The sequence below is a fragment of the Pleurodeles waltl genome, chromosome 12, assembly GCF_031143425.1.
Source record: "Pleurodeles waltl isolate 20211129_DDA chromosome 12, aPleWal1.hap1.20221129, whole genome shotgun sequence".
Taxonomy (NCBI): domain Eukaryota; kingdom Metazoa; phylum Chordata; class Amphibia; order Caudata; family Salamandridae; genus Pleurodeles; species Pleurodeles waltl.
In genome coordinates this window covers 100482442-100508149 of record NC_090451.1, presented here as the reverse complement: position 1 = coordinate 100508149, position 25708 = coordinate 100482442, and the positions used below count along the sequence as shown (strand labels likewise).

At 47.9% G+C, this 25708-nt stretch overlaps 1 protein-coding gene across 2 annotated transcripts in view; it reads left to right on the top strand.

Annotated features, from left to right (window-relative positions):
• LOC138267553 (NXPE family member 3-like) overlaps window positions 1–25708 on the top strand; it is a 215170-nt gene that overhangs the window by 113118 nt on the left and 76344 nt on the right. The window lies entirely within an intron of this gene.

Sequence of the window (25708 nt, the reverse complement as noted above, 5' to 3'; positions counted from 1 at the left end):
GGCTACGAATTGTTGAATTAGGTAATTTAGTTGAATTATGCTTTTTGGTTTGAAGTGTTCATTTTCCTGGCAGAGGTTGTTAGCTGGGGTGGGGGCTGCTTTGTTGCTATGCGTGCATCAAGTAGGAGAGTGTTGCTGGGAGGGGGGTGTTGACTGCACGGCTACGGCGAGTGCGCACCCTTGCCCGGTGTTAGAGTGCTAGCAAAAGCAGGGTATGTCTCGGCAGACCTGTGATCACGACAACCTGAGAGTTCCGGTCCCAAAGAGCACCCCTTCTTTTGGGAGTGAATCTGTCCTGTTGAGAGGGGCTGACTACTAGTGGTGGCTGCGTTCAGCTTTAAAGGAAAGGGCAGGACGTTTTTGTCTCTGTTTTTCAGAGATCTGCCTGCCTTCTGAAAAACAGAGACAAAAACGTCCTGCCTTACTTTGCACACCGTGCCACCTCAGTTTGGACCCAGCCACGTGCACATCAGTCTTGACCCTGCTCCAAAGGGAATAGTCCAGCACTAACTACCAGCAGGTTCCTCCATGAACCACAACACAAGCAACCCGAGACTGGTTTTGCCCTTATTAGGGCTCATCGATCGGATTTGGCTTTATTCCAGTGGCACAGTGTGCACAGCCCCATGTCCGGGCATTCCATCCCACTTAGGGCATCACAGTGAGTGACCTGATGCAGGACAAATTGGGGTCAGTCAGCCAATACTGCGGATCTTGAGCTGCCTCGTCCGAGACCTGGATGGTGTTGGAAAGGCAGCCCACTGGGACTTCAAGTTAAACTGCAGGGCTTACATGTGCCACTAAGCGTGGTTGACAAAGTGGATGCTTGAGGTTAAGAAGTTTGACACCGATACCATCCTTCCAGGCAAAACAATCCAAAACTATCAAAACCTGTGCAGCTAACATATTGGGTCACTTCCTGCCCATCATATTGTCTGGACCAAACAGGCCCTAAGATCTTTAGGGACTACCAACAAGATCTTCCTGGCAGTGTCCGAAAGGGTGTGGGTATATCAGACCAGCAGGCAGGCTGCGTTTACAGGTGCCAATGCCAGACTGGCATAAGAAAACATACATTGGCCAAAGGTGTCAACTCTCTACCAGGAGCAGGGTTTAGAAATGAGTTAGGATTCACCTTACTAGTCGAGGCCTGCACAATAAGATTCTCAAGTAGATTGTACTACTAAATATCAACCACCAGAATATCATGGTACAAGAATATTGAGAATAGAATATCGAGGGACTAATTATTGAAAGGTAAGATCATCTAGGAAAGTATAGATTTACCTTTCCTAACTCTACATCTTATATCTGCTTACCTTGAATACATATGTACCAGGCAATAACATATATGTGCCATTGAGTATAGAAAATCTAGTCTTACTTAGCTGTCAATATTTCTTTCGCTATTTTGTCCTCAATATTGTGTCCCATTGATATTTTGAGGTAGACATTGAGGGTGCACATGTCTGGAGTGAGGTGGTTGGTGAGGAAATTCAGGCCACCAGGTGCCAGACTGATGGCTGGCCACCTGCCTGCACAGAGGCAGACAATAACATGGTTTTGTACAATTAACCATGAGTATGAATACATGAATTAAATATCATTTACATAGTGCACAGCTGCTTCACCAAAAGCATCCCGGTGCTCAGTATCTGTGAAGGCAGCATCAAAAAGATGCATGTGTTCAGATGTTTCTAGCCCATGCTACAGAATTTCCTTCATAACATTTGTTTCCCCAAGGGATTCTAGCTGCAGAATCCTCACATTTTGAATATTCCCCAGGTGTCCGATTTGATCCAAAAATGTTTCAGCAGTACCTCTGCATGCCGGTAGGTGGCAGCGCGCAGCTCTGCACCAACCCAGCTTTGCTCTGGAAATGACATGTGGAGCCTATATCGATTCCACTCTTGCACGCTGATATCAGTTCCTTCCTTTCTGTGCCTCCTGACGCAGATCCAGAGCTCCTGCGTGTCTCTTCAAGACATTATATATATTTATATGGTATTTCTCAAAATATTCAGCAGTGTGCAAGGGATATCTCCCCCTAAACAGCAGGTTTTAAGCCCAGTAGGGACTGTCACAAGCAAATGTCTGTGACAGATCCCCATCAAGTAGGCCTATAGCATCTGGGGTCGAGCCATGGCTCTAAGCCTGCAGTGACTGCACGTCCATGAATGTGAACGCATCTGGGACTGTGAGGCAAAACATTACATCACCAAGCATAAGCAGTATCCTTGTCAAACCTTCTGCAAGTTGCTGTCCAAATCCAAGGTTCGGTCCCAGTGCCGTTTCTGCTTCAGGAGCCACTGAAACTGCTTGCGAGGCTAGTTAAAGGTGGGCTAACTTCAGGCAGTTGCAACCACCGTGGCAAACCTACCATCTTTGGGGCTCACTAACAACGTGCCTAAGTCACACCTGACTCCTTTCAAGAAGCTCACCTTCATCAGAGCCACCCGGACATAGTTACATTTCGTGCCTTTCCCCCGGGAAAGAGAGTCCAGGACATTCAGACTATGATCCCAAACTTTCAGCCTCAGTCCTGGTTTTCATTGCGGTGGATTCTGATGCTCCTGGGACTGATGGCCTCCTGCATCCTGTTGGTCAAGCATGCCAGGTGGTATATGCTGGCTCTACAGTGGGTTCTGAAGTCTCGGTGGGACAAACATCAAAAGGACCTCACCGACCATGTTCAGATTTTGGAGAAGACTGCAAAAGATTGTAGTGGTGGTTACTGAATCGTGCCTGGGTCAGCGGCAGACCCCTCTACCTACCCCACCCAGAGGTGATAGTGGTGACTGATGCGTCACTTCTGGGTTGGATGGCTATTTAGGAGAGGTGGGGATTAGAGGCCTTTGGTGTCTTTTGGAGTCCCAGCTCCACATCAGTCTTCTGAAGCTGATCGCCATCTCCTTGGCGTTAAAAGCCTTCCTTCTATTCATCAAAGGGAGGCTGCTGCAGGTGCTCACGGATAACACCACCTTCATGAGGTATTGCAACAAACAGGGCAGAATGTGCCAGGAGGCCTTGTGCCTCTGGAACTCATTAGACCACCAAGTAGTTTTCCTGGTGGTGAACCATCTGTCAGGATCATTGAATGCCAGAGTGAACAAGCTCAGCTATCAGCACCTAGGGGGATGCCAAATGGCAGTTCCACTCGAAATTGCTGCAGTGCCTCTTCTTCAAATGGGGAGAACCTTGGCTCGATCTGTTCGCCACTGCCGAGAACACACAATGACAGTACTTCTGCACGTTGGAGTTCCCAAGGCGTCTCTCACTCTGACAGACATTCTGCCTTGAATGGAACTCAGGACTCCTGAATGCCTTTCTGCTGATACCACTCCTGACCCAAGTTCTCAGGAAGATCAAGACCGATCAGGCCCAAGTCCTCACAGTGGTTGATTGAGCATGGAGGGTATGGTATCCAGAACTACTGGGCGGGAGCATCTGCCCTCCAATCAAGCTGCCCCTTTGGGAGGATCTGCTATAGCAGCAGCAGGGCAAGAACCTGTACCCGGGTCTTCACAATCTGCATAGAGATTGAGTGGCAACAGCTGACCACTTTTGACCTTCTTCCATAGGTGGTGTTATAGTATTCTCATCATGAGGATGAGATTGCTGGATTCGGGCAGCAGCACCACCGCTTATGGGTGACTGAGTCAAGCCCACACCATTTGGTAGCTGTCGGCCTAACACTTTCGATAGCCCAAATCTGCCCATAATCCGTCCATGGAAGAAACACCCACCCCCATTACCTGAGAACTGGGGTCTGCCTGCCGTCTCCTCAGTGAGTTGCAGAGACAGGGCTGAGGTCAGCAAAGTAGCAGTGAAATTGCATGCTGCATGGATGGCTCCCCTAGCTGGAATGACCTCTTTATCCTACTTTGGTCTGTGTGATATTTTTATAATAAAACATGTTTGTGTTCCGAGAAACAGGTCTGATGTGATCATGTGTCTAAGTGTTTTACTGTAAGCATCCTCTTGTGGCAGCAACACTAGATAGATTATCGTGTACTGCGATGGCCAACCTTGAGCAGAGGTACACTGTGAAAATGTTATGCACTGAAAGCAATAACAGCCCGTTTGCAAAATAGCAGCCGATTAGGAAAAGAAAACATCCTGCTAAAAGCAGGCTGTGCTAAAATGAATTAAAATTAATAAATACAAAGACAGCCTATATCTGGGTAAAAGGGCACATGCTGCAGGCCTAAGCTAAAAAATGCGTGCCCAAGCAAGGCTCTAAAATGAACCAACAACAGTGGTTGATGTCATCTTGATGGCCAGGCAGCCCTTGACTAAAACTGTATACGCTTGTGGTTGTGAGTTGTGGTTAGGTACGAAACACCCAAGACTGACCTCCTCCAGGCCAAACTATTTGAGATTTGTGTGTTTTGCCTGAAAAGTCTTTGCCCTGGGCACAAGTAAAAGATACCTTTTGGCTCTTTCGGCTTTTTGATAGTTGCAGGATCAGCCCTCTTTGTTCAAGCTTCCTGTTGTTGTGAGATTTTTGAAAGGTGACATGTGCTTCCTTCTTCTCCCTTTGCCATGCCACAGTAGAACCATAACTTGGTCTTCACCTTTCTAATGTGCATTCCATTCGAGATGTTTCATACCTGTCCCTCGTGATTCCTCACCTTCAAGACAGTGTTCCTCATTGCCATAACATTGGAATGGCATGTGAGTGAACTTCAAGTCCTCTGTGTCAACCTACTTAGACCACCATCTTCCCAGACAAACTGGTCTTGTGGACTCAAGCATACATTCTGCCAAAAGCTATGATGCTGTTCCACATCAGTAAGATCGTCATCCTGCCAGTGTTTTATGCTCCACCCTACCCCTCTATGGAGGGGTAGAGACTCAATTGCTTGGATCCCAAGAAAGTATTCATCTTCTTCATTGTTCGTATCAAAGATCTCTATGTGAACAATCAGCTCTTTGTGGGGTTTGGTGGAGAAAAGAAAGGCAACGCTGTGCAGAAGAGAACCATCTTCCACTGGATCGTGCTCTGCATTAGATTTATTATGCACTGGCTAAAAAGCAGCCTCTGGAAAGACTGCTTCCTCATTCTAACAGGGCCAAAGCTGCTATCACTGCGTGAGCATGCTGAGTCCCTGTCCTAGACATTTGCAAAGCGGCTACTTGGGCATCCTTCCATACCTTCACTGACCACCATTGTCTGGACAGTGACATCACTGAGAAGGTTATTTTGCTCCCTCGGTTCTACAGGACTTTCTCGTATGAGTCCATTAACAGCCCAGTTCCAATTGCTTTGGTATCTGTTCAAAAGATGAGAAATCTGTGTCTATAAGTCCCTATCAGAAGAACAAGTTACTAAATTTTGGTAACAATCTTTCTGGTAGATACTCTAGCCGCTGATTCCTCAGTGACCATCCCTTTTCTGTGATTTTACTCAGTCCATTAGTAAGGTCCCAAGTCTAGAAATCTGCACACTTGCCATGTCAATTTGCTTTTGGGGCTCTGTGTCTAGGGTGTGGGCTGTCTTGAAAGCAGCTTATGCCAGTGCGCAGGAGCAGTGCCAATATAGGCTCCACACGTCATTTACCGAGCGAAACGGTGTTAGTGCGGAACCACAAGGTGCCACCTACTGGCAGCAGAGGCACTGCTGAAAAGTTTGTGGATCTAGTCTGGGGCCTGGAGAATATTCAAAAGGTGAGGAATATGTGGCTAGATGGAGTCTCTGCCAGAAAGAGCATTACCATAGGTAAGTAAATTGTTCTTTAGTCTCAATGGAGGGCAACTTTAACTCTAGCACCTTGGCTACCTCCAAACCACAACTGCCAATGAGGCACTCTCTTCCATTAGTGGCCCATGTGGAAATTTAAGCTCTGTCTCAGGAGATGTATCAAGCCCACTGGCACTCTGCAAAACAAGGTAAAGCCATCTCTTTCACCTTCTCCATCACTTATATCCTGGGATATGCCCTGCGCTGGCACAGAGTCAGAGCCAGAACCCAAAAGATAATGGAACCTCTGCTGATTGCTGCAGTGTAGTCGAGGCACAGGGTTAGAGTCAGGCTGCCGAACATCTGGATGCCCTTTTGTATTTCATAGCGGGACATTTGTGAAACTTGGGCCAACATTGGTTAAGTGTCTGACTCGGGCATCAGATCATCTGCCAGTGGCATGGCTCTGGTGTTGGGTGACAGGAATGTCACCTGGGACTTACTTCAACAGAGCTAATTACCCACTGGTCTGAGAGCTCGGTAACCACTCACAATAAAATATTTTATTCAATTCAATTGGATTGAATATATTAATCTATTGTGAATGGTCACAGAGCTATCAGACCAGTTGGCAATTAGCTCTGTTGAAATACGTCCCAGGTGACATTTGTGACATATTGTTGATATGTACCTCTGTCCCTTGGGCATATTGGGTAGTCCTTGATGTGGACATAAGGGTGGCAGGAACTAGCATGGATCATGGGGACGGAGTGGCAATCTCTAAAAGACTCAGTATGGGCCCAGTAACAGGTTTCAAGGGGACAGACAGCGGTGGGGACAGATGTGTCATTTGTATCCCAACATGAAGCCCATGTGGTTCCACAGGGCCCAATGACAGGTCCAAGGGAGCAGGAAGGCTTTGAATGTTTGCACCATGGCCTCTGTCAAGGCCTCGATCTTCTGCACGGTTGATAAAGGCCCTTGGAAGCCAGATTTTGTCAGTACCAGCTGAGGAATCTGCTCAATGAACAGTGACCTTTGCGACTGACGCCCTTGCGCTTTCTCCTTGGAGTGGCAGGATGGAGATGAGCCCTACTTCACTTTTTTATGCTTGCATTTTTGATTAGAGCTTACCAGAAGACTTCAACTGGGAAGTGCAACAGTGCCAGGATTGGCCCAGTGACCAGGACTTGGTCTGGGCCCGCGACTTGGAGTGGGAGCAGGATGTATGCAATCGCTTCACCTTTTTCTTGTGTTTGGCCACATACAGTGTCACCGCCCAGTCTCAAATTATCTTTGGGTGCATGAGGCTACATTTATCACATGGCTTAGAGTTGTGTCCCTAGCCTAGGCAACAAAGACACATTTCATGTGGGTCCCTGGTCTACATCTGCTTCCTGCTGTCATGGTAATGCTTGTATCCTGTCATTTTTTGGAGGGGACATAGTTCCCTAGCACACTATGAAAAAGTTTGGAAGTCATCCGAAAACCAGAAAGTTTGGGAGTTTAGCTCTGGAGGTGTGTCAGAAGGTTTGGAAATAAAGGAACTGATGTAAGTACTTTCTGATGGATACAACTACCTGTGGGTTCCTCACCTTATGAATTCGTCCTTGCGCCAGCATCCAACGGAAAGTCTTCTTCCTAGCTGTCCACGTCGACGAGGACGTCATAATGGCACGGCTCCACGTGACTCCGTCTGACGTCACCGTGCCAATAAGAGGTCCTCGTCGGCGTGCTGACGTCAGTTTTCCTTTTTTCCGTGCCTTCGACGCCAACGGTTTTAATTCCTGGCTCGTTGATTACTGTTGCATTTTTGGTGGTTACAATGTCTCCCCCAAAGAAGTCCGGTTTTAAGAACTGTAAGGAATGTGGAGGTCGGATGTCAGTGACCGATCCACATTTAGATTGTATCTGGAGCCTTAGCTCTGAGCACGACGTCAAAGGGTGTAGGTCGTGCCAGAATATGAACCCTAAGGCTTTAAAAGAGCGAGAGGTTAAGCTTTTCATGGCGAAAGCCAAGAAGAAGGGCCATAAGAGAGATTCCTCCCATGCTTCACCAAAAAAGCATAAGAAGCGGCGTCACCATGATTCACGACGCCGTCATGACTCTCTGCGCCGGTCTGAGCGGAGCTGATCGAGGTCTCCGTCTTCTCGACGTCAAAAGACATGGGAGATGAGCCCTACTGTGACGCCTCAGCCCAGGAGTCCGGAGATATCTCCGGCGCCATCGGTCTATGAGGTGACTCATCATAGCCCTCAGTTTTCACCGGCGTCGCAGGAGCCTGATGTGCAGCAGGCTCAAGGACAGTCTTCTACTCTTCAATATCCTGCTTTCCCGGCTCCAGGAGCGGATCCGGCAGCATTTTTTAATGCAATGTATGCTGTTTTCCAGTCCATGGCTCCTGCTGGTGCACCGGTGGGTCCCACAGGGCCCTTGGCGTTTGACTTGGGCTCTACGGCGCTGTATAAGGCGGCTCCGTTTATGCCGTTTTGCCCTGCTGAAGGTGTCGGATCGGCGCCAAGGTTAACTCCTCGTGGAAGATCTTCACCAGCTGGGTCTGTGGCTCCATCATAGCATCAGCCGACGCCATCGCCACGTCATTCGACGTCTATGATGTCTCCTTCCCGGCCGGCCCGATCGCCTTCATGCCAACCGACTCCGCAGAAGACGTAATTGGAGTCCGTGTCGGCGCTGACGCTGGCGCCGGTTGATGCTAGGAGTCATCCATCTCTTCCTGTGCCCTACCGGGATTCAAAGTCTTCGCGTCGGTGGATTCGTTATCGACGCCGACTTTGGAAACACGCCTTAGGTCTCGAAGAAAGGCATTACGACTCCTGGAGGAGGAAGAGTACAGGCAGTTAGAAGAGGGTGAGATTGGGCCTTTCGATGAGTACCAAGGTTTGGGGTCTGCAAGCGGCCTGGATACTTCCCCGGAGTGGGACATTGCATCTCCAGGTGAGTTTACAGAGGAGGCAGCATCCTTTCATACAGTGATCAGGAAAGCAGCAGAGTTTCTAGACTTGCCCTTGTCTGTGGCGGAGGTGAAAACCAACCTGCTGACTGAGGTGTTGCACCCCTCTACGTCCACTGTCGATCCTTTACTGCCCTTCAACGAGGCGTTGACTGAGCCCATTCTGGACCTGTGGAGGAAGCCGGTTACGACTCCAGCAGTGAACAGGGCAATAGCAAGGAGGCATAGGGGCGCACCCGGGGATCCGGGTTTCCTGTCACGCCATCCGACTCCTGAAAGTTTGGTAGTCCAGGCGTCTTGCTCTGCGAAGTCTGCTCCTGGAACATTCCCATTGGTCCCAACTGATAGGGAGTCCAAGAGGATGGAGCAGTCTTCTAAGAAGATTATTTCATCATGTAGCATGGCGCTCAAGGCTGCAAATTCTACCTGTGTGCTGGGCAGGTGTGTCCATGCCCTTATGGACTCTGCTAAGGAGATGGCCAGAGATCTACCGCAGGAGGTACAGAGGTCCTTTGGGTCTATTTTTTCAGATGCGCAGGCGGCTGCACAACAGATTATACAGTCTGGCCTGGACACGACGGATTGGGTAGCCAGGGCCGTGGGGACATCTGTGGCTACTAGGAGGCACGCCTGGTTGAGGTCCTCTGGGTTTTCCTCAGACGTTCAAACCACCTTGTTGGATCTACCATTCGATGGTGAGAACTTGTTTGGAGAAAAGGCGGATTCTGTTCTTGAGAGGTTTAAAGACAGTCAGGCAACAGCTAAGTCTTTATGCTTACAGACTACCACGGCTACTTCTTATAGACCTTTTTGCAGATTCAGGGGGTTTGCACGTGGTTCTGCCTTTCGGAGGCCCCAGTACTTGGCCCAACAACCTGCCAATCCACCCTATCGTTCCTTTAGAGGGCGGGGTAGGGGTAGAGCTAGAGACGCAGTCCAGCAGCCTTCATCATCATCCTCTTCCTCTGGTGGACAACAGCCCTAGTTTTCCCCACTTTATCTTTCATACCTCTCCTGTAGGGGGAAGGCTGAGTCTTTTTCTCCGCAAGTGGGAGTCGATAACAACGGACTCTTGGGTGTTAAAGATTGTGGAAAAAGGATATGCTCTCCCCTTTCAGGAGTCCCCTCCTGCCTTTCCCCCCCGTCCTTCATTTTGTTCAGAAGACCATCTTCTGTTGTTACAACAGGAAGTTCTGGCCATGTTATCAAAGGGCGCAATAGAGTTGGTGCCGTTGCAGGAAAGGGGTCAGGGTTGTTATTCAAGATATTTCTAGATTCCCAAAGCGGATGGTCGTCTAAGACCGATCCTGGACTTGAGGATTTTGAATTTGTTCCTCAAACAGGAGAAATTCAAAATGCTGACCCTGGCGCAGGTGCTATTGGCGTTGAACGAAGGAGACTGGATGGTGTCTGTCGACTTGCAGGATGCGTACTTTCATATTCCGATACTCAAGTCGCACAGGAAGTATCTCCGGTTTGTGGCGGGGTCGCAACACTACCAGTTTGCGGTCCTTCCGTTTGGACTTACTTCAGCACCTCGAGTTTTTACGAAGGTGATGGCAGTGGTTGCAGCACATCTCAGAAGGAAGGGAGTAGCGGTATTTCCCTACCTGGACGATTGGTTAATCAAAGCCAAGTCTCCAGAGCTTGTGCTGTCTCATCAGCGGATGACAACCCAGTTGTTGTTCGATCTGGGTTTTTCGGTAAACATACCCAAATCTCACCTGGAGCCCTCTCAACGCCTCCTGTTCATAGGGGCAGTACTGGACACAACATTGTTTCGGGCCTACCCCCCGCCTCAGCGGGTTCGGGACATTCAGGCGCTGATTCCAATGTTTCAGAATGGGGCGGCTGTTCCAGTCCTCAAAGTCTTACGCCTGCTAGGTCTGTTTGCTTCTTGCATTCTGTTGGTCACTCACGCACGCTGGCATATGAGGGCTCTTCAGTGGTGCCTCCGCAGGCAGTGGTTCCAGCACAAAGGAGATCTCGGGGATTCAATAAGGATCTCCAGGGACACTGCAGCGGATCTTCATTGGTGGACGGTGGATGGCAACCTTTCCCAAGAAAAACTATTTTCGCTATCACCGCCGGTGACCACAGTGGTATCGGATGCTTCCACTCTAGGATGGGGAGCTCATCTGGGGGACCTGGAGGTCTCCAGCGGAACAGATGTTGCACATCAATCTGTTGGAGTTGCGGGCAATTCGTTTGGCACTCAAGGCCTTCCTCCCTTCCCTTTGCGGTCAGTCAGTTCAGGTCCTGACGGACAACACTACAGGGAGTGCAGAATTATTAGGCAAATGAGTATTTTGACCACATCATCCTCTTTATGCATGTTGTCTTACTCCAAGCTGTATAGGCTCGAAAGCCTACTACCAATTAAGCATATTAGGTGATGTGCATCTCTGTAATGAGAAGGGGTGTGGTCTAATGACATCAACACCCTATATCAGGTGTGCATAATTATTAGGCAACTTCCTTTCCTTTGGCAAAATGGGTCAAAAGAAGGACTTGACAGGCTCAGAAAAGTCGAAAATAGTGAGATATCTTGCAGAGGGATGCAGCACTCTTAAAATTGCAAAGCTTCTGAAGCGTGATCATCGAAAAATCAAGCGTTTCATTCAAAATAGTCAACAGGGTCGCAAGAAGCGTGTGGAAAAACCAAGGCGCAAAATAACTGCCCATGAACTGAGAAAAGTCAAGCGTGCAGCTGCCACGATGCCACTTGCCACCAGTTTGGCCAGATTTCAGAGCTGCAACATCACTGGAGTGCCCAAAAGCACAAGGTGTGCAATACTCAGAGACATGGCCAAGGTAAGAAAGGCTGAAAGACGACCACCACTGAACAAGACACACAAGCTGAAACGTCAAGACTGGGCCAAGAAATATCTCAAGACTGATTTTTCTAAGGTTTTATGGACTGATGAAATGAGAGTGAGTCTTGATGGGCCAGATGGATGGGCCTGTGGCTGGATTGGTAAAGGGCAGAGAGCTCCAGTCCGACTCAGACGCCAGCAAGGTGGAGGTGGAGTACTGGTTTGGGCTGGTATCATCAAAGATGAGCTTGTGGGGCCTTTTCGGGTTGAGGATGGAGTCAAGCTCAACTCCCAGTCCTACTGCCAGTTCCTGGAAGACACCTTCTTCAAGCAGTGGTACAGGAAGAAGTCTGCATCCTTCAAGAAAAACATGGTTTTCATGCAGGACAATGCTCCATCACACGCGTCCAAGTACTCCACAGCGTGGCTGGCAAGAAAGGGTATAAAAGAAGGAAATCTAATGACATGGCCTCCTTGTTCACCTGATCTGAACCCCATTGAGAACCTGTGGTCCATCATCAAATGTGAGATTTACAAGGAGGGAAAACAGTACACCTCTCTGAACAGTGTCTGGGAGGCTGTGGTTGCTGCTGCACGCAATGTTGATGGTGAACAGATCAAAACACTGACAGAATCCATGGATGGCAGGCTTTTGAGTGTCCTTGCAAAGAAAGGTGGCTATATTGGTCACTGATTTGTTTTTGTTTTGTTTTTGAATGTCAGAAATGTATATTTGTGAATGTTGAGATGTTATATTGGTTTCACTGGTAATAATAAATAATTGAAATGGGTATATATTTTTTTTTGTTAAGTTGCCTAATAATTATGCACAGTAATAGTCACCTGCACACACAGATATCCCCCTAACATAGCTAAAACTAAAAACAAACTAAAAACTACTTCCAAAAATATTCAGCTTTGATATTAATGAGTTTTTGGGTTCATTGAGAACATGGTTGTTGTTCAATAATAAAATTAATCCTCAAAAATACAACTTGCCTAATAATTCTGCACTCCCTGTACAGCGATGTGGTACATAAACGAGCAGGGAGGGGTAGGGTCGTACCTTCTCTGCAGAGATGCTCTGCGACTCTGGTCCTGGGTTCAGGACCATCAGATTTGCTTAATAGCAAATCATTTGGCCGGAGTTCTGAATGTACGTGCGGACGGTCTCAGTCGTCACTACTCCGTAGATCACGAGTGGCGTCTCCATCCGGACCTGGTCCTCTACATCTTCGGGATGTGGGGTTCGCCTTAGGTGGATCTGTTCGTCACTCGGGAGAACGCGCACTGTCCGTTGTTCTGCAGCCTCCAGTATCCGATGCAAGAAGCGTTGGGGGACGCGTTTCAGATGTCCTGGAGCGGCCAGTTGCTTTACGCGTTTCCCCCGATACCCTTGATTCCTCGGGTTCTGAGGCAGGTCCGTCAAGACCAGGCCCAAGTCATCTTGGTGGCACCGGAATGGCCGAGAAGGGTGTGGTACACAGACCTTCTTCAACTCTCTCAGTGCCCTCCGCTCCGTCTCCCACTCAGGGCAGACCTCCTCTCACAGTCGCAGGGGCAGGTTCTACACCCCCACCTCCAGAGCCTGCACCTTCATGCCTGGAGATTGAAGGGGGCAACCTGAGTTCCTTTTCTCTCCCACCGGATGTAGTGGATGTTATTCTGTTGTCCAGGCGACACTCCACTAAATCCATTTATGCCAGTAGGTGGGCTAAATTTGTGGTTTGGTGCGGAGAGAATCAAAAAGATCCCTTAAAGGCCCACCTTTCAGATGTTCTTTTGTTTGCACTTGATTTAGCAAAGAAAGGCTGTGCGGTAGCTACAGTTAAGGGCTATTTAGCAGCTCTGTCGGCTTTTCTTTGCCTTCCGGACCAGCCTTCTTTATTCAAATCTCCGATTGTAAATAGGTTCGTTGAGGGATTAGTTAATAAGTTTCCTTCCACGCCCTTTCACATGCCTCAGTGGGATTTAAATCTGGTTTTGACATTTCTGATGGGTTCACCTTTCAAGCCTATGCATTCATGCCCGTTAAGATATTTAGTTCTAAAGACTGTTTTCTTGATTGAAATTACCTCTGCTAGAAGGGTTGGGGAGCTTCAAGCCCTTTCCGTTAAACCCCCCTTTACCATGTTTTTCCCTGATAAAGAGGTGCTGAAAACCTGGGCAGCTTTTCTTCCAAAAGTTGTCACTCCTTTTCATATGGGACAGACTACTACCCTTCCTTCTTTCTACCCTCCTCCACACCCCTCTAAAGATGAAGAGAGACTCCATCGATTGGACCCTAAAAGGGCTCTTAGTTTCTACTTGGAGAGAACAAAGGACTTTCGTCTGGATGATCAGCTGTTCGTGGGGTATGTTGGACAGCGGAAGGGCAGAGCGGTCCAGAAACGAACTATCTCCAGGTGGGTCATCCTTTGTATAAAAGTTTGTTACTCACTGGCGAAGAAAGTTCCCCCTGAGGGTATCAGGGCCCATTCCACTAGGGCTAAGTCGGCCACTTCGGCCCTAGCAAGAGGGGTTCCATTAGTGGGCATTTGTAAGGCGGCAACTTGGGCGTCCCTCCATACCTTCGCAAAACATTACTGTTTGGATTCTGAGGTGAGGCCAATTTGCACGCTCTGTATTTCAGGATTTCTTGGTGTAATCAGGCGGGCACCCACCACAGAGTGCGGTACGGCTTTGGGACTCTATTCATAAGGTGAGGAATCCACAGGTAGTTGTATCCATCAGAAGAACAAGTTACTTACCTTCGGTAACGCTTTTTCTGGTGGATACACTAGCTACCTGTGGATTCCTCACGGTCCCTCCCGCCTCCCCGTTGCCTGCCTGATTGCACAGATATCTTGCAAAAGTTTATATATATTTATGTATATATATGTATATATGTGTGTAATCTGATATTTATATTTCATGTAAATATATGCAATTATGGGAAGTGTTCTTGTGTATATGTATTTTTCTTTATGTTTTTTATGGGTCGGTTCTCACCTGTTTGCCTCAAAGGCATGAAAAAAATGGGGTGAAACTGACGTCAGCACGCCGACGAGGACCTCTTATTGGCACGGTGACGTCAGACGGAGTCACATGGAGCCGTGACATTATGACGTCCTCGTCGACGTGGACAGCTAGGAAGAAGACTTTCCGTCAGATGCTGGCGCAAGGACAAATTCATAAGGTGAGGAATCCACAGGTAGCTAGTGTATCCACCAGAAAAAGCGTTACCGAAGGTTAGTAACTTGTTCTTTAAACCTGGTACACAAAAAAATGCAAAGTTACCTGGCTTAATGGTTACCACATCTTCTTGTGATGTGATAGTTCTGAGGCAGATGCGGTATTCGGAATAGCCTCACCCTTTCTCTCATAGTGGTTTTGGATTGTTATAATTTCATCCCTACACAATAGGCTAATTATTCTATCATCAACATTGTTCCCAGTGGGCATATATTTTAACCTCCTGCCACATAACAATATATCCCCAAGTGGAAGAATAAACAATGTTGTATATCCAATAGAATTTCAAAGGAAGACCTCTAATCATTCACATTATTCCAAGGACATAATTGGAATAAAAAAACAATAATTAGCTTCCAAGATGACACAGTGACATAACGTAAAACTAATTTATCAGAATACCAAACTGAGCCTAAGTGCGGGTTATCGTAAGTATATTAGCTCATTCGTCCTTTATATGACAGTCGGGGAATTCCCCTGGGTGACCGATCTGCAATAAAACAACATAGAAATAAAAATAAAACATTAAAATGTACCTAAAACACAAAACAACACTGATATATACAGATAGAACTATGCTTTACAAAATGAAGATCAGTTACTACTGCATTACGAGCAGAATGAGAAGGTAGAGTCACCCTCAATCATAAATAAACATACAGTTCTTCATCACAATTAAGACCTCTAGGTTCCTTACTGTCTAATGGCAGAATGTCCTTGATTCCAGTATTCTCAATTGTTTTTCCCCATTTCCTCCTCGTGCATCTTTAGCAATCCCATCTATTATGCTGTATTTCAAATCTGTTTAATCTCCTCTATGTACTGTCCGAACGTGTCTAACTACTGGATAAGTAGTATCCATTCTCTATACAGCTCTGAGATGTTGAAGACAGGTAGTGTGATGCTGTCCAGTTATGTTTTGGGGCATCCAGCATATAAATGACATAATCACTTTTGCAATTGGAGTCCCCCCCCAATTTTGTATTGTTCTTGCCTAGGATTGCTGTCTCTGTCATATTTTCTCCATTCTTGCATGCTATGTATTTATTACATTTTATGAAGCCATCCCTACGTTTCAGGCAAGATTGCTTTTCACTCATGACATCAGTTCTGACCAATATATTTCTCATAGATCTGGCTCTTCAGATGGTGTTTAGTAGTTCCTAAGTATCTCATCTCCAATCATGGGGTCACTTCTTCAGATGCCATGGATCAAACCAAGGTCAAAGGGAGTCACCTTGCAAGGGCTCCAATTGACGTGGTTTGATCCGTTCCTGCTGCGAGCACTAGACCTAACCATGCAAGTGGTGCAGTGTTTTTATTGGCACAAGTGGGGTAACATTGGGTGGTAGTATTTGTGTGGATTCTGGACGTTTCTATCACAGAAATGCAAGGAAGATGTGTGATTCAGGCATAGTTTGAGGTTTGCAGGGCATTGTGGGTAAGAAAACCTCATGGGATCCATGCAAGGCACACCACCCTGGAATTTTCTGGTTGTATCTTTTTCAGAAATGTCTGTGGTTAGTAGGTTTGCATAGGTGGCACCACAGCACGGCCCCAAATCCCGCAGCTATCTGGATTGCTTCTCTCTCAGTGCAGCACTGTAGGGCTTTTTTGTGTTGTGGTCTTGTGGCCTACCCACACAAGTGGGGGTACTGTTCTTGTTGATGGACAAGTGGAAACTCAGAGTGATAGGAAGTATGTGGCTCCCTGCAGATTCCAGAACTTTCTATCACAGAAATGTAAGGAAAATGTGTATTGTTTTTTACCTAAGTTTGATGTTTGCAAGAGCTTTTGGGTAAAATTACCTAGTGAGAGCCACACAAGTGATCCCACCCTAAATCCCCCAAGTGTCTACATTTAAAAAATGTGCAGGTTTGCTAGGTTTCCCAAGGTGCCAGCTGAGCCAGGGCCAAAAATCCACAGCTACCCACTTTGGAAAGAAAGTGTCAGTTTTGAGAGGAAAAATGTGATGTATCTATGTTGCGTTTTGAGCCATTTCCTGTTGCGGGCACTAGGTCTACCTATAAAAGTGAGGTACCATTTGTATCAAGATGTTTGGGGTTATGCTGGTTGGAAGGAAGTTCGTGGCTGCCCGCAGATTCCAGAACTTTGCATCACAGAAATATGAGGAAAATATGTTGAACATATAGGGCCTCATTACAACTTTGGCAGGCGGCAACCGCCGCCCGCCAAGTTGTAACCGCTGTGCGCCCGCCAATGCGGCTGCACTCCCGCGGTGCCCATTTTGACATCCCCGCTGGGGAAACCGAGTTTCCGCCCACCGGCCCAGCGGGGATGTGGGCCGCAACATGGGAGCCGGCTTCAAATGGAGCAGGCGGAGTTGCGGCCGTGCAATGGGTGCAGTTGCACCCGTCACACTTTTCAAAGCTGCATGGGGCCCCCAGGGACCCCGCGACTCCCCGTACTGCCACCCTTTTCCTGGCGGTTAAAACCGCCAGGAAAAGGCTGGCGGTTGGGGACTCGTAATCCCCTGGGCAGCGCTGTTAGCAGCGCTGCCTAGGCGGATTATCACCGCCGGGGCAAATGTGGTGGAAAACCACCGGACCCGGCGGGGCGACCGCGGCGGTCCTCAGAAGCACCGCCAGCCTGTTGGCGGTGCTTCCGTCACAACAGCCCTGGCGGTCTTGGACCACCACCGTTGTAATGAGGGCCATAATGTCAAAAGTTTTGGGCGCAGGGGTTTTCACAAGAAGACATTTTAGGAGATACATTCAGACTGAAGTGGAGCACAGGGCTCCTGTTTGTGGTGCTTAATTTGTAAAATAAATAAGCACAACACCCAAAGTTTTTCTTAGGAGGTCACCACCCACTGCCCCTAAATGGCATGGCCCCAATTCCATCTTTGGTGTGGCCCATATTTACCACTGGAGCACACACGTCTCCTGCATGCACCACCTAATTCCACCATTGGCACTACCCACTCCCTGTAAGTACACTGCCCGAAACTTTCAGTGCTTTCACTGTCCCTCTGACAGCCCTTTCGACCTTTCTAAATTTACCAGCCTATCCATGCTTGTTTAAATCATCTGTTATGGTGAGATTGATTAACGGTTTGACACATGTTGTTGGGGAAAACTGTTTACAACCCTCCCCGGGGAGATGGTAGAAAACACTAGACACATCAGCTGCACTGGAATAGTCGAAATGTAGTTGCAGGTGTCAAGGCTTGCTGGCCAGTAAGGGAAAAGGCAGTGGGCATAACAATGCTCCCAGATTCCTTCTCTCCCAAGCTGCCCGAGTGCAGCCTTTTCATCAGAAAGCGAAAAAGGCTCAGTGCCAAACATGGTCAAACATATAGAATTTGTAGGTGAAGCAAAAATGAGTACAAGGCACAGTGCCAAACATAACATATCGAAATGTTGTATAAGCAAAACATAAGAAACATATGTACAGTGTATCCAGATAGAGGAAGCTATGACCTTGCTTGTGGATTGTCCGTTAGAGACAGGAAGACCTGGGGTCTTGGAGTGGTTTGTGTGCGCAGCTGTTGGAGGCGTCAGAGAGGTCAGTGTGTGAGTTCAGAGCTGGAATAGATATGTGAAGGAGGGGAATGCCACTCAGAGAGCACTGTGGAGGAGCTGGCTGTCAGCTTGTGCAGAGAGAAGCGATCAGAAGCTGAGTGAGTTTTGAGACAGTGTATGTGAAATTGGAGTCATGTATTACATATGAATATACATTTATATATATATTTTTTCTCTCTCACAACAATCTCCTCTTTATGATATATATATATATATATATATATATATCTCATTCACCAGCGTAGATTATATATATATATATATATATATAGCATGAAATCTAACACTACAGCACACAGCTTTGGTTGGCATTCCCTGGTTCTGATATAAAATGTATATAATGTCATACAGATACAATTACAATGAAATCAATATTTAACCAAATACACAATAATATAGTAATATTGAATGCATCTATATGCTATATGTTAATAGCCATTAGCTCGAAAATCTATTTGTGTGCTTCTTCTACTGCCTGCTGTATTCTACAATATCTGCATGCTAATTCCTGCTCCGTTGGAGGCAGACTTTGACTGCAGAAATTGAAAGGATGCCCTTTTTACAGAATTGCTGTCCCATGGAGCAAAAACATTGAAGGCAACACAGAAGTATAACTATGGCTATAAAGATACCCAACAGTGCTAGAACTAGGCTCTTCAACCATCCTATTGGCAGCCAGGACCATTGCCAGGACCAATTCCATGAATTAGCCATTTCTCTGCTCCTCTGAGCATTTGAACTACCTGCTTAATTTATGCTATATCCCTTGTTATATTTTCACTTTTATTCACAAAATATCAGTAAGAGGAATTCAAAAGAACACACAATCCTCCTTGTTGCAATGATAGAATGTCAAGTGCAATTCTATGTTGAATCGTCATGGCTGCTACAGAATTAATTTCTACCTGCAACTCTTAAAGTGCATCTCTTGTTGCATTGAATGCTATGACTAAATCAGCAGACATGTTAACAAGGGCCAGTTCTAAGTCATATACACCATAACCAGGAATTAATACATGCATTAGCTCAAAAATAGACCTTGTCTAGTCTCCAGAATAGGGGCATGTATGTCTCTCTTATACCTATGAGCGAAACTCCCCAAATTTAATGCCTCATGTGCTGGTAGAAATGTTTGGTGTAAGAAATAGCACACATACATTCCCAGTAATGGGGAAGCACCTTGTGCACTGTTGTGCCACAAATACATATGAAATACATACCTCCCTGTAACTGCGTGTCCAGTGTGTGATATTTACCAAGAGGAAGGCCTTCTCCCTCAGGGAAAGAGTTTTGATCACAACAAACAAGTTACTTACCTACGGTAATGCTTTTTCTGGTGGATATAGTAGGTACCTGTGGATTCCTCACCTTATGATTTCTCCCAATGCACCAGCATTCAACAGAAAATTTCTTTCTAGCTCCCCACGTCGATGAGGACGTCACAATTGCACAGCTCCGCACGCAATGTCATTGTGGCAATAAGAAGTCCTCGCCGACGTGCTGACGTCAGTTTCACCATTTTTTACGTGCCTTCGAGGTGAACAGGTGAATACCAACTTCACAAGAACAATATATGCCAATCCAAATACAAATATAAACCACAATATCTGTTTACAGAGAAACACCAAAAGCATAGATATACATTTATAATAAAAGAAATCTTGGTATGACCCGACAGGCAACAGGGAGGCGGGTGGGACTGTGAGGAATCCAAGGTAGCTACTGTATCCACCAGAAAAAGAGGTGCCGAAGGTAAGTAACTTGTTCTTCTGATGGATACAACTACCTGTGGATTCCTCACCTTATGAATAGAATCCCAAAGCAGTCCTGCACTCGTAGGTGGGTGCCCGACGGGTCAAACCAAGAAGTCATGCAAAACAGAACGTGCAAAATGGCCATCCCGCCTAACTTCCGAGTCTAAGCAGTAATGCTTTGCAAAAGTGTGGAGGGAAGCCCAAGTTGCTGCCTTACCAATATCAACAACTGGTACACCTCTAGCTAACGCCAAAGTGGCAGACTTAGCCCTGGTGGAATGGGCTCTAATACCTTCAGGAGAAACCTTCTTTGCTAGCGAATTACAAATCTTTATGCAAAGAATGACCCACCTTGAAAAGGTTCTCTTGTGGACAGCTTTGCACTTCATCTTGCCGACATATCCAACAAAGAGTTGATCATCAATTCTGAAGTCTCTTGTCCTCTCAATGTAGAAACTCAGAGCCCTTCTTGGATCCAAACGGTGCAGCCTTTACTCCTCCTTTGAAGCATGGGGAAGAGGGTAAAAGGACAAGAGCGTTATTGATTGTCCCAGATGAAAGGGAGTGACTTCTTTAGGAATGAAAGCCGCCCTGGTTCTCAGCACCACCTTGTCAGCATGAAAGGTTGTAAAAGGAGTTTTCACACTAAGGCCCTCATTTCAACCTTGGCGTTCTCCTCCAGAGACCGCTGAGATACCGACGGGCCGAAGACCGCCAGTGTTGGCGGTCTTCCGCCAACCATATTATGACTGCTGGCAACCCTCCACCCTTTTTTGGATGGAGAGCCGCCAGCAGCCATACTGGCGCTCGGCGGTGAAGTGGAGGCTGCTCCACCGTCACCGCTACGTCATCAGAACACCGCCCGCCATAATACGACTCAGTATTCGGCATGGCGGTGTTCTGGTGACGGGGTGCTGGGGGCGGAGTAGGCCCCATGGATCCCGTTCCCTCCTGGAGGATCACCTGAACAGGTAAGGTAATCGTCTGTTAAGGGAGGGGGGTGGGAGGGTGTTGTGTGTTGTGTGCGTGCATGGGGGTGTGTGTGTAGAGGGGTTGTGTGAGTGCGTGTATGCATGCCAGGGGTGTAATGTGTGTGGTGGAAATGTAACTTGTATGTATGTGTGCATGTATGTGCGCGTGTATGTATGTGAGTGGTGTGAGCGTGCGTGTAGGGGAGTGTGGGGGGTATGTGTGGGGGTTTCAGTGGGGGTGGGGGGTCCTACTACCTTTGGGCGGTGGTAGGGGGGTCGTCGGTGTTCGGGGAGGACTCAGGGGAGGGGGTTGGGGGAGGGGAGACCCAAATCAGTGCCAGGGAACTAATTCCCTGGCACTGATGGTGCATACTGACATGGATTTCGTGGCGGTTGAAAACCCCACGAAATCCATGGCGGTATGCGGGATCCTGATACAGCTGGCGGACTAGTGACGGCCGCCGGGCTGGAGACCGTTGTCTCCAGCCTGGCGGTCGTTACCGCCGTGGCGGACGGTGCAGGACATTGGCGGTTTGGCATATGCCAAAGCGCCAATGTCATAATGGGACGGTAATGACCGCCGGCCTGTTTGCGGTCTTACTGCCCTATTTGCACCGTCCGCCAGGGTTGTACTGAGGGCCTAAGAGCCTCAAGCTCACTCACACCTCTAGCAGACGTGATAGCTGTGAGGAAAACTGTTTTTAAAACTAAAAGTCTCAACGGGCAAGAATGCATAGGCTCAAACGGTGAACCCATCAAAAAAGTAAGAACTAAATTTAAATCCCACTGAGGCATTACAAACGGTGTGGGGAAAACTTGTTAGTCATACCTTTCAGGAACCTAATAACTATAGGGGACTTAAATAAGGAAGGCTCATCAGGAAGGCAAAGAAAGGCTGACAGTGCTGACAAATAGCCCTTCACTGTCGCCCCTGCACTACGACCCTGTGCCAGGGAAAGAGCAAAAAGCAAAATATCAGACAAATGGGCCTTTAAGGGATCAATGTGTCTCTCTCCACACCAAGCAGCAAATTTCATCCATCTGCCAGCATAGATCGTCTTGGTGGAGTGTTGCCTGGCTGATAAGATAACATCCACCACTTCTGGAGGGAGAGAAAAAGAACTCAGATTTCCCCGTTCAATCTCCAGGCATGTAGATGTAGGCTCTGGAGGTGGGGGTGTAGAACCTGCCCCTGCAACTGTGAGAGGAGGTCTACCCTGTAAGGGAGCCGGAGTGGCAGGCACAGTGAGAGATGGAGAAGGTCTGTGTACCACACCCTTCTTGGCCAACCTGGGGCTATTAAAATGACTTGAGCCCAATCTTGGCGAATCTTCCTCAGAACTCAAGGAATCAAAGGTAAGGGGGGAAACGCGTAAAGTAACTGGTCCCACCAAGACATCTGAAACGCGTCCCCCAACGCCCCCTGCACCGGATACTGGAGGCTGCAGAACGACAGGCAGTGTGCGTTCTCCTGAGTGGCAAACAGGTCTATCTGTGGAAATCCCCACATCCGGAAAATGTGAAGAACCATGTCTGGATGGAGACGCCACTCGTGATCGTCCGAGAAATGCCAACAGACAGTCCGCATGTACATTGAGAACTTCGACCAGATGGTTTGCTACTATTCAAATCCGATGGTCCTGTGCCCAGGACCAGAGCCGCAGAGCCTCTCTGCAGAGAAGGTACGACCCTACTCCTCCCTGCTTGTTGATGTACCACATTGCGGTAGTGTTGTCCGTCAAGACTTGAACATACTGACCGCAAGGGGATGGGAGGAAGGCCTTGAGAGCCAGATGTATTGCCCATAATTCTAACAGATTGATGTGAAACATCTGTTCCACTGGAGACCAATGACCTTTGATCTCCAGGTCCCCCAGATGAGCTCCCCACCCTAGAGCGGAAGCATCCGTTATGACCTTGGCCACCGGAGGTGGTAGACAAAACGGCCTTCCTTGGGCAAGGTTGCCATCCACAGCCCACCATCGTAGATCCACTGCAGCATCTCTGGAGATCGTTATCGACTCCTTGAGATCCCCTTTGTGTTGAAACCACTGCTTGCGGAGGCACCACTGGAGAGCCCTCGTGCCAACGTGCATGAGTGACCAACAGAATGCAGGAAGCTAACAGACTGAGCAAACATAGGACCTTGAGGACTGCAACAGCCACTCCATTCTAAAACATTGGAATCAACGCCTGAATATCCTGAATCCTCTGAGGAGGACGGTAAGCCCGATTCAATGATGTGTCCAGTACTGCTCCTATGAACAGGAGGCGCTGAGAGGGCTCCAGGTGAGATTTGGGCACATTTACTGTAAAGCCCAGGCTGAACAACAACTGGGTTGTCACTTGTAAGTGATGCAGCACGAGCTCTGGGGACCCGGCTTTGATCAGCCAATCGTCCAGGTAAGGGAATACAGAAATTCCCTTCCTTCTGAGGTCTGCTGCAGCCACTGCCATCACCTTCGTGAAGACTCGAGGTGCAGAAGTAAGACCAAAGGAAGGACCGCAAACTGGTAATGTTGCGACCCTACCACAAACCGGAGATACTTCCTGTGCGACTTAAGAATAGGGAAATGAAAATAAGGATCCTGCAAGTCAATAGACACCATCCAGTCTTCCTTGTTCAACGCTAGAAACACCTGAGCTAGGGTCAGCATTTTGAACTTCTCCTGTTTGAGGAACCAATTCAAAATCCGTAGATCCAGGATAGGCCTCAATCGACCATCCATTTTGGGAATCAGGAAATACCTTGAATAACATCCCTGACCCTTCTACTGCTCTGGAACCAACTCCACTGCACCTTTTAGCAAAAGGACTTGCACCTCCTGCTGAAGCAACAGGAGATGATCTTCCGTGCAAAACGAATGACGGGGAGGGATGGGAGGGGGAAACTCCCGAAAAGGAAGGGCTTAACCTTTTCCAACTATATTCAGCACCCAAGAGTCCGTTGTGATTAACTCCCACTCATGGAGAAAATGGAGAAAATGAAACAGCCTTCACCCGAGGTAAAACATGTTACAATATGGAGAGAAAACTAAGGCTGCTTTCCTTGATGGGCTCCCCCAGAGGAAGAGGATGAAGCGGACGGCTGTTGAGTGACTCCTTGCATTTTAACCCTCCCACGTCCCCTATAAGACCTGTAGAGAGGGTTGGCAGGCTGCTGAACGTTGAATTGTGGCCTTCCACGAAAAGAGGACCCACGGCGAAAAACCCCTGAATCTTCGAAAAGACCTAAAAGGTGCAGACGATGAAGCTTGGATTTTGCAGTAGCCGTGCTTTCTTTAAATTGTTTCAAAGCTGAGTCGGCTTAGGTCCCAAACAACTTCTCACCATCAAAAGGAAGGTCCATCAGCATAGCTTGAAAATCAGAGGAGAAACCAGTACCTCTGAGCCACGCATGCCTCCTGGTTGCTACAGAAGTGCCCATAGCCCTGACAACCGAATCTGCAGTGTCCAAGCCAGACTGAATGATCTACTTTGCTGCCGCTTGACTGTCCAGCAGGAGTTCATTAAAATGCCCTGCACATCCTGAGGCAATCTTGGCACAACAGCTCTTGCAGAGTACATCAGGGCATGGATATATATTTCCCCAGCACACACTTAGCAGTGAGAGACTTCAAGGCCATACTGCCCGAGGAGAAGCACTTCTTAGCCGTCTGCTCCATACGCTTAGACTCCCTATCAGATGGAGTCGCTGGGAACGAACAAGGGGCAGATCGTGCAGAACAAGAGGCTTGCACCACCAAGCTCTCAGGCATTGGATGTTGTGACTGAAACTGCGGATCTCCTGGTGCAACTCTGTATCTCCTAGCCATAGTCCTGGAAACCGCTGGAGTCATGACAGGGTTCCTCCAAAGTTCTAAAATGGTCTCAGTAATGGCATCATTAAAAGGGAAGAGAGGCTCAGAGGACGTAGCCGATGGATACAACACCTTAGTTAAAATGTTTGTTTTCATCTCTGATGTCGGTAATGGTAGGTCCAAAAACCCAGCAGCATTTTTTATCACACTGTGGTAAGAAGCTGCCTCCGCTGTAAGTTCTCCTCCATGGTATGAGAAATCCCACTCAGGGGATGTATCCAGACCACTAGCAGAGTCTAGGCCCTGAAATTCACCTAAAGGCTCAGGAATTTCCCCTTCCTCCATCAGCTGTTGTTGATACTCTTGCTCCTCCAAGAGTCTCAAGGCCCTCCTTCTCGACCTCAGCCTGGACTCCAAACGCGGCGTTGACAGAGAATTAGCTGACATCGACGACGACGGTTTCAAAGTAGAACGACGCTCCGGCGGAGGAGAGGGAGGTGAAACACTGTGGGTCGATTGGGATCCATCCGGCACCGGTATCGACTCCGACGGCGCCATCGGCACCATCATCCGGGGTAGAGGAGGTGAAGTCATCGGCGCCGAGCCAGCCCCTTCACCAGGAAAAAAGGGTACAAACGAAGCCTGCTTGTATGGCGCCGGCGACTCCAGCGTGAATGCCAACAGACCCGTGGGACCAGCAGGTGCACCAGAAGAGGCCATAGCTCTGTTAAATATGCTAAACATAGCATTGAGGAACGCCGAAGGATCCGCTTCTGGAGCCAGGAAGGCAGGAAACTTTGCTCCTCCTGAGGTGTCTGAAACGACTCCGATACATGCACTCCTGATCATGAGTAGACCCAGGAGAAAACTGAGCCGAGGGGTCTCGGAGATTTCAATCAAAGTCAGTGCCGGAGAAGCCTGTGGTCTCTGAGG